Below are 9,417 nucleotides of genomic sequence, written 5' to 3' on the forward strand. Positions count from 1 at the left end.
CATTGTCCGATTTGCTTGCTTTGGACATGTCACCGCTAGAGAAAGTCACCGTAGTTGGAGAAGTAGTGGGCCAGCGAGGGGTGGGAGCCCTCAGTAAGCTGAAGTGGTACGGTAGCCACAGTCATGGACTCAACATACTGGCAATTGTGAGGATGACACAGGATTGGGCAGGGTTTAGTTCTGTTGTACACGAGGTCGCCATCGGTCTGAATCAGCAGTACAGCTAAAAATAACCTTCAACACACGTTTACTGAGCATTCATTCTGTGCCTGGCTCCAAGCCTGAGCTTTCCTCACTGCTCAGTGGTCTCTAAGGCTCTTCCAGGCCACACACTAACCATCTTGGCTGCTTCTCGTGTGTGTGTGTGTGTGTGTGTGCGGGCATGCGTGTGTAAGAGAGACCATGTCTTAGATACCAATAACAATCCACTTGGGTTCTCTCCCCACCTGCCCTATCCCTCCCATACTCACCCATTCTTGCAGGAAATCAGCCCTAAAGCCTAACACCTGCCAAGGGCATTAGGCTGAACACCCACTTGGGTGCACTCCACTCACCAAACCACCCTTCTGAGCCCAGCCCCAGGTGCTCTCCCACCTTCCCAAATTGCAAATCATACTGAGGCCACGGAGGTGCTGTATCCCAAGCCTCTTCCTCCCATACCGTGTCCCACTTGGACACCAAAATGCACAACTAGCATTTCACAACCCCGAGCTTCTTGTCGACACCAGACCCAAACTGAAGGGGCTAGTTTGGGCATCATCAGATCTTGAAGTCCTCCCCGTCCATCTTCCCAGCAGGGATCTTAGCTGTTTCCATCCCCTCTGGCTTCTCTCCCCTGGCCCCAAGCAAATCAGCTCCAGGCAGGTCAAATCCTCCAGCTTGGGATACAGCTGGGAACAAAGGCGTAAATCTTTCCACTTTCAGAAGTTAATGAAAACACCAGCTAGAGATGGACTTCGACGGGAAGGAGAGAAGGAAACTGTGATTTACCTGTTGGTGCAAAATTTGTCACTCCAGCCTTGCCGAGTTTGGGGAGGCTGCATGTAAAACCATCATCTTGTTTTCGTAGGTGTTGTACAAAATAAGGGCAATTAGGAACGGCTCCTGCCCTCAGAGCTTCAACTACCAGCAGCCAGTTTCTCATCTGCAGGGATGGTGTTGTTAGGTGCCATCCAGTCGATTGCGACACATAGTGACCCTATGAACAACAGAACAACACTGTCCAGTCCCGCGCCATCCTCGCAATCATTGCTATGCTTAAGCCCACTGTTGCAGCCACTGTGTCAGTCCATCTTGTTGAGGGTCTTTCTCTTTTTCAGTGACCCTCTAATTTATCAACCATGATGTCCTTCTTCAGGGACTGATTCCTCCTGGTAACATGTCCAAAGTAGTCTCACCATCCTTGCTTCTAAGGTGCATTCTGGTTGTACTTCTTCCAAGACAGATTTGTTTATTCATTTGGCAGTCCATGGCATATTCAATATTCTTCAACACCACAATTCAAAGGTGTTGATTCTTCTTCCATCTTCCTTACTCACCGTCGAGCTTTTGCATGCGTCTAAGGCAATCGAAAACACCATGGCTTGGATCAGGCACACCTTTACCTTCAAGGTGACATCTTTGCTTTTCAACACTTTAAAGAGGTTATTTGCAGAAAATTTGATCCATGCAATGTGTCTTTGATTTCTTGAATGCTACTTCCATGAATGTTGATTGTGGATCCAAGTAAAATGAAATCCTTGACAACGTCAACATTTTCTCTGTTTATCATGATACTGTTTATTGGTCTAGTTGTGAGGATTTCTGTTTTCTTTATGTTGAGGTGTAATCCATACTGAAGACTATGGTCTTTGATCTTCATCAGTAAATGCTTCAGGTCCTCTTCACTTTCGGCAAGCAAGGTTGTGCCATCTGCTTAACGCAGGTTGTTAATGAGTCTTCCTCCAATCCTTATGCCCCGTTCTTCTTCAGAGTCCAGCTTCTTGAATTATTTGCTCGGCATGCAGCCTGAATAGGTATGGTGAAAGGATACAACCCCAACACACACCTTTCCTGACTTTAAACCAATCAGTATCCTGTTGTTCTGTTCGAACAACTGCCTTTTGATCTATGTACAGGTTCCTCATGAGCACAATCAAGTATTCTGGAATTCCCATTCTTCGCAGTGTTATCCATTATTTGTTAGGATCCACACAGTCAAATGCCTTTGCATAGTCAATAAAACACAGGTAAACATCTTTCTGGAATTCTCTGCTTTCAGCCAGGATCCATCTGACATCAGCAATGATATCCCTGGTTCCACATCCTCTTCTGCATCCGGCCTGAATTTCTGGCAGTTCCCTGTCAATATACCGCTGCAGCTGCTTTTGAATGATCTTCAGCAAAATTTTACTTGCGTGTGATATTAATGATATTGTTCAATAATTTTCACATTTGGTTGGATCACCTTTCTTGGGAATAGGCATAAATATGGATTTCTTCCAGTCTGTTGGCCAGGCAGCTGTCTTCCATATTTCTTGGCAGAGACGAGTGAGCAGCGCTACATCTGTTTGTTGAAACATCTCGACTGTTATGCCATCGATTCCTGAAGCCTTGTTTTTCACCAATGCCTTCAGTGCAGCTTGGACTTCTTCCTTCAGTACCATCAGTTCCTGCTCGTATGGTACTCCCTGAAATGGTTGAACACTGACCAATTCTTTTTGGTACAGTGACTCTGTGTATTCCTTCCATCTTCTTTTCATGCTTTCTGCATTGTTTAATACTTCCCCATAGAATCCTTCAAAATTGCAACTTGAGGCTTGAATTTTCCCCCCTAGTTCTTTTTTTTTTTTTTTTTAGTTCTTTCAGCTTGGGAAGTGCAGAGTGTGTTCTTCCCTTTTGGTTTTCTAACTCCAGGTCTTTGCGCATGTCATCTTAATACTGTACTTTGTCTTCTCAAGCTGCCCTTTGAAATCTTCTGTTCAGCTTTTACCTCAACATTTCTTCCTTTTGCTTTAGCTATTCGACATTCAAGAGCAAGTTGCACAGTCTCTTCTGACATCCATCTTGGTCTTTTCTTTCTTTCCTGTCTTTCCAATGACCTCTTGCCTTCTTCATGTATGATGTCCTTGATGTCATGCCACAACTTGTTTAGTCTTCGGTCACTGGTGTGCAATGCATCAAATCTATTCTTGTGATGGTCTCTAAATTCAGGTGGGATATACTCAAGGTCATACTTTGGCTCTCATGGACTTGTTCTAATTTTCCTCATTTTCAGCTTTAACTTGCATATGAGCAATTGATGGTCTCTTCCGCAGTCAGCCCCTGGTCCTGTTCTGGCTGATGATAATTGAGCTTTTCCATTGTCTCTTTCCACAAATGTAGTCAATTTGATTCCTGTGTTTTCCATCTGGTGAAATCCCCGTGTATAGTCACCATTTGTTGGTGAAAAAAGATATTTTCAATGAAGAAGTCGTTGGTCTTGCAAAATTCTATCATTCACTCTCTGGCATCGCCTCTATCACCAAGGCCATATTTTCCAACTACTGATCCTTCTTCTTTGTTTCCAGCTTTCGCATTCCAATCACCAGTAATTATCAGTGGATTCTGATTGCATGTTCGATCAATTTCAGACTGTAGCAGCTGATAAAAATCTTCAATTTCTTCATCTTTGGCCTTAGTGTTTGGTGCATAAATTTGAATAATAGTCGCATTACCCGGTCTTCCTTGTAGTCATATGGATATTATCCTATCACTGACAGCATTGTTCTCAAGGATAGATCTTGAAACATTCTTTTTGACGATGAATGCAACACCATTCCTCTTCGAGTTGTCATTCCCAGCATAGACTATATGATCGTCTGATTCAAAATGGCCAATACCAGCCCACTTCAGCTCACTAATTCCTAGGATATCAATGTTTATGCACTTCATTTTTTATTTCCAATTTTCCTAGATTCATACTTCGTACATTCCACGTTCTGATTATTAATGGATGTTTGCAGCTGTTTCTTCTCATTTTGAGTCATGCCACATCAGCAAATGACGGTCCTGAAAGCTTGACTCCATCCACGCATTAAGGTCGACTCTACATTGAGGAGGCAGCTCTTCCCCAGTCGTCTTTTGAGTGCCTTCCAACCTGGGGGGCTCGTCTTCCAGCACTATATCAATGTTCTGTTGCTAGTCATAAGGTTTTCACTTGCCAATTTTTTCAGGAGTAGACCACTGGGTACTTCTTCCTAGTCTTAGTCTGAAAGCTCAGCTGAAATGTGTCCACCATGGGTGACCCTGCTGGTATTTGAATACTGGTGGCATACCTTCCAGCATCACAGCAACGGGCAACCCCCCGCCATACAACAAACTGACAGAAGCTTGGGGGATTGGATGATAGAAAGCAGGAAGAGGCAACATTGTCATCCTGAGCCAGCCTCAGGGTAGAGGACAGTCCAGCTCATTTGCCCCCAACACAGTGTTTTAAAGTGCAAAGTAATTAGGTGGACGGGTACTTTGCCTTGACCTATCTCCCTGCAGGCATTTGAGTTTGCTCTCCCTGCTCTACCCCAGCTCCTACCCACTTCTTGCAGCCACCCTGGCCTTCAGCTGATTTCCTGGATCATTTCATAGACTTGTGGAATGTCAGAGCTGGGTGAAGTCTTCAGAGTCTAACCCCTACCTCCAACATTACAAATGCATACAGTGCTCTTCAGACTGCGGCTCAAACAGAGGGCTAGATGCATCCCCACTAGTGCGTATGCTTTTAAATGACCTGGCTTTCTCCCCACCACCTTCTGGCATCAGGAGGTGCCCTGGGCAATGTCTTTGTGCCAGTTAAGACAGAGGCCCCCGGTTGCTGAAAAGCCTCAAGCAGCTTGCCTGGCACACCCCGCAGCTTTACATTGAAATCCTGGTTTCCTTCTCCTAAACCGCTGCTAAACCAGAGGAAACTGGCAGAAACTAGTTTAGATGCCATGCTGACATTCAGGGTAACATTTTAGCTCATTAAATACCTCATGCATAGTAACCTCCCTGCCTCTCAGTGGAGCTTAACCGCCATTTTCTGAACACGCAATGTATGAAGTTATATATAAATCCCATTGAGCCTGTGTAGTATGATTAAGAATGTTGCTGGTATAACTTGTATGAACTTCCTACCTGTAAACCCCTTAAAAGTAACTTTCCCCCTTGCCCTTGCTGAGCAGTCTTGGCAGCAACAGCCCTGTTTCCTTTACTTGTGCAACGAAACATAGGCGTCTTTCTACTCTCCCACCTCAGTCTCTCGTTTACTAGCTGAGACAGCTGCGCCGAGCAGAAACTGGGGTTTCCACCCAGCAATAAAGTGGGGAAATGCAGAGCAATGAATTTTTACAGGTATAAAAAGTACCACATTTTATAGAGGAGTTGAACTCTTTTTGCTTATAATAATTATGTGAGGTAGAAAGAAGCTTCTTATTCCCAAGTGATAAATGAGGAAACTGAGGCATGGAGAATTTAATGAGAAGACTTCCTCAGCAAAGAACAAGGACTAAATCCAAGTTTTTGTGTGCAGGCCCTTGATCTTCCTACTTCTACAGTGGTTCAGGATACACAAGAACCACTGGGGAGCTTATTTAAAATGCAGAATAGGGAACCCACATCCAATTTGTGGACTTGGAGTTTAAATGACATTTTAAATACGCCTCCAGAGGAGTGAAATGCATCAGAATCACACTGCAGAGACACTTCTGAAAAGCACTGATCTAAAGCAAACTTTATGGCTCACATATATCGTAAAAGAATCTTGAAAAACTTGACATTTTGAAGTTGACATCTAACCATTTTTATCATAAATTTAAATATTGCAGATAATGTAATTTCCAGCATATTATAGATACTGAACACTTTAAAATAAAATTGTTACTTCACTTTTCTAAATATATTCAACAGTACCTAGGTATAATGGTTTGTATATCTATGATCATCCGTTGAAAAATACACGACCAGCTCTTCAACAATCAGAAGTTTTACTTTTCTGCTTCAATTTATAGTTCCATTTCTTTCCTCACAATTTTTATACTAATGTAATACACATTTATGCTTAAATTGGTTAAACTGATCTTCCTATTAGTCCTCTGTAAGAAAAATAATACATACATTGAAAATATTTTTATAATTTCCTTTGACCATAATGCTTAAAAACAAGTCTTTGACCTTCCCATCTGTCATGGGTTGAATTGTGTCCCCCCAAAATATCTGTCAACTTAGCTGGGCTGCGAGTCCCCGTATTGTGATTGTCCACCATTTTATGTGATTTCCCTATGTGTTGTAAATCCTATCACTATGATGAAATAAGATCGATTAGTGGCAATTATGTTGATGAGATCTACAAGATTAGCTACTGTCTTAAGCCAATCTCTTTGAGATATAAGAGAAACGAGCGGAGAGACAGGGGGACCTCAAACCACCAAGAAAACAGTGCCCAGAGCAGAGTGCGTCCTTTGGACCTGGGGTTCCTCCACTGTGATGCTCTGAGACCAAGAGAAGACTGATGATGGATGAAGACCGTCCTCCAGAGCCAACAGAGAGGGAAGGGCTTCCCTGGGAGCTGGCACTCTGAATTCAGACTTCCAGGTTACAGGACCGTGAGAGAATAAATTTCTCTGTTAAAGCCATCCACTTGTGGTATTTCTGTTACAGCAGCACTAGATAACTAAGACAGCATCTAAAGCAGCACTCCCTCCCCCACTCTCCCCCTCGCTGCACTTTCTATTCCCTTATCTGGCTTGATTTGCCTCTACAGAATTTTACTACCTGATACAGATCTATGATTTATTTGTTCACTGCTGTCTCCCCAGTGCCTATAAAATATCTGTGGAAGGAGGGACGATAAGGACAGATCTTCTGGATATTGTACTGTTTTAGGAGATGTCTGACTACCGTTTAAAGTTCTTCTATCATTATTATCAGATTTTAATCACTCAAATCAATTTTGGTTGTTTACATTTTCCTGTAATGTCACACCGTTCATCTAGGTTTTAGACTACATTAAAATACACCATGACCTAGTGGGTTTATTCCAGGAATGCAAGGATAATTCAGTATGAGGAACCTATTGAGGAGGAGAGAAGCAGCCCCGATACCTGGGAGCTGGCCTGGCACCCACTTAGGCCGCTGTGTTCTCTTGTTGAACAGAAACAATTTTACTGAACATCATCATCAGACAAGTTTGCTCTGTGACCATGATGGATAAAGACAATAACGAGACTATTCCATAAACACGTCTGCACACAGATAAGAACATTTTCCAAACCACAAGCAACCAAACAGCCCCCTTTCCTGACTAATATGAATGACTGCTGTTTTTTTCACCAATCACAGCTCTAGTCTCACTCCATTCCCTGGAGAGTCTCTTTAGAGGCCAGCCTTATGTCCCAGAGTCTGTTTTTTGTTTTTATGATTATTCAAATTTGTTAACTCAGAGTGTGGCCTGAGGTAGGTATAGGATTTGGGTCATCTTCCCTCGCATCATGGTGTTACAAGTCAAGCAAAACCCTAGTGGCTGCCAATTGATTTCTTTCCTGGAAACCCCATTTATAAACAGAAACAATCTCCCCACCCCCAGCAATTTTACACGGGCCCCTCTCATTCCCTTTGTTACCAACAATCCTCTCTCTGTTCAAAAAAGCAACCAAATTACTCAACGGCAGTGCTTCAGGGCTTCAGCAGGGTGATGGGACCCCATGGCCAGCACACTAGAGCTGTGTATCCCCTGCCCCCTGAGAATCTCTCCTGATGGGTGTTAACCATAGAGATGAGGGTGTGTCTGATCTCCCAAGGAGGTTGAGGTAGAAAAGTAACATCGTTTGGGGAGCCTGGAATCCAGGCAGGATTAAATGAGACAAGGCACCTCAGATGACTTTGTCCTGTGGTTTCCCTAAGCAGTTTCCGATACATAGAAACATTCAAGAAATGTGAGCTGTTGTTCTAATCAGATGCATTTGAAGGGCATATCAATCAGGCTGTGGTGTCCGGGGAGTTATCCTCGCTCCATGCTAAAAACCACCCCTCAAGACCACACAGTCTCCATCGCTGGCCAGTCCAGCCTCCCCTACCACCCTCAGTGGTGTTACAGGAGCCTCACGTTTTCCTTTCCTGGCTGCTGTATGGGCACCACCCTCTGTTGGGCATTCTTCGTGTGCAGCTTAACTTGCTTTGGTTATATTTAACCTTAATGGGTTCCATGCTCTGTCAGTAGGGTGGTCTAATGCCACTTCCCACTTGGCCATTTAGTATGATTGAGGGAGTACCCTCCTCTTGGCCACTGCTCATTTTCAGAGTTCTTTTGCTTTGTGTAGGTTCTTGCAGCTTCTGGGTTGGAGGTGACATTTACTAACGTGCCCCCTATGTTTGGGGGTGGGAGTGCTTCTTCCTTGAGACCTGCGCACCTGCGGGTTTCCACCTGGTGAGGAGTACAAACCTCTGGCAGGAACGAAATGCTAACAAAGGGTTAGGAGGTGGGTCCAGGGAGGGTCCTCTCTCTCCTGTCCCTGAATGGTTGACAGAAAGAAAGGATGAAAAACCTGGGAAAGGACTCCCTGCTTGGCTGTCCAGAAACAGGGGCTGTGCTGGCCGTCTCAGTGAGAATTCAATGACATACACACATCCTTGGAATTGTGCAAGAGATGAGCTGGGACAACCCAACCATTGGGAAGCCCAGAGCCCAGAAACTCAACACACACATCTACAATCCCTCCCCGCTCCCGCATAATGGGGTGGGATCTGCCTCAGGCCCAGGATCCTCCACATTCCAGACCTGAGGGTCTCACATGGGAGTCCAGTGAGTGGAGCTGGAGATGCAGGTAGGGCTGGGTAGGTGGCTGCTGGGCCTGGCTTAAGAGCTACCGCAGCAAGGCCGGAGGAGGGGTGCAGCCCTGTGCAGTGAGCGCCCCAGGCCCTGGGTCTGAGCCACAAAGGCCCTCTCTTTGTTGAATTCTATCCCCTGGCCCATTTGGAGGGTCTACGAGGCTGTCACTGGTCTTCCTGACCTCCCACCCTCCCACCCACTCTTTAGCCCATTGCAATCTGACTTCACCACGCCCTTCCCAAAGCTGAGGCTGATCTTGACCTCTCTGGGACAGAGACCCTCCCTCCTTGTGGAACCACTCCTCCTTTGGTTCCCATGACAATATACTCACCCAGTTTTCCTCCTGCCTCTAAGATGGGATCGTCATCTGCCCACACCACCTATGCCTACCCCTCTCCTCTCCAGCCCCATTCCTTGCAGCTCTCCCAACAGATAGACTTTCTGGCCTTGGTGTACCCCATGCCCTCTGTCCACGATCCCCACCTGCCCTCCTCCATGGCACCCCCCAGCCACGCCCAGTGCAGACACAGAGCAGGCCCTTGTTTGCGATCAACCCCATGCCCTCGCGATGGTCAGGAATGAGAGAGACCACTCTCCAG

The sequence above is a fragment of the Elephas maximus genome, chromosome 8 (assembly GCF_024166365.1).
Source record: "Elephas maximus indicus isolate mEleMax1 chromosome 8, mEleMax1 primary haplotype, whole genome shotgun sequence".
NCBI classification, from domain to species: Eukaryota; Metazoa; Chordata; class Mammalia; order Proboscidea; family Elephantidae; genus Elephas; species Elephas maximus.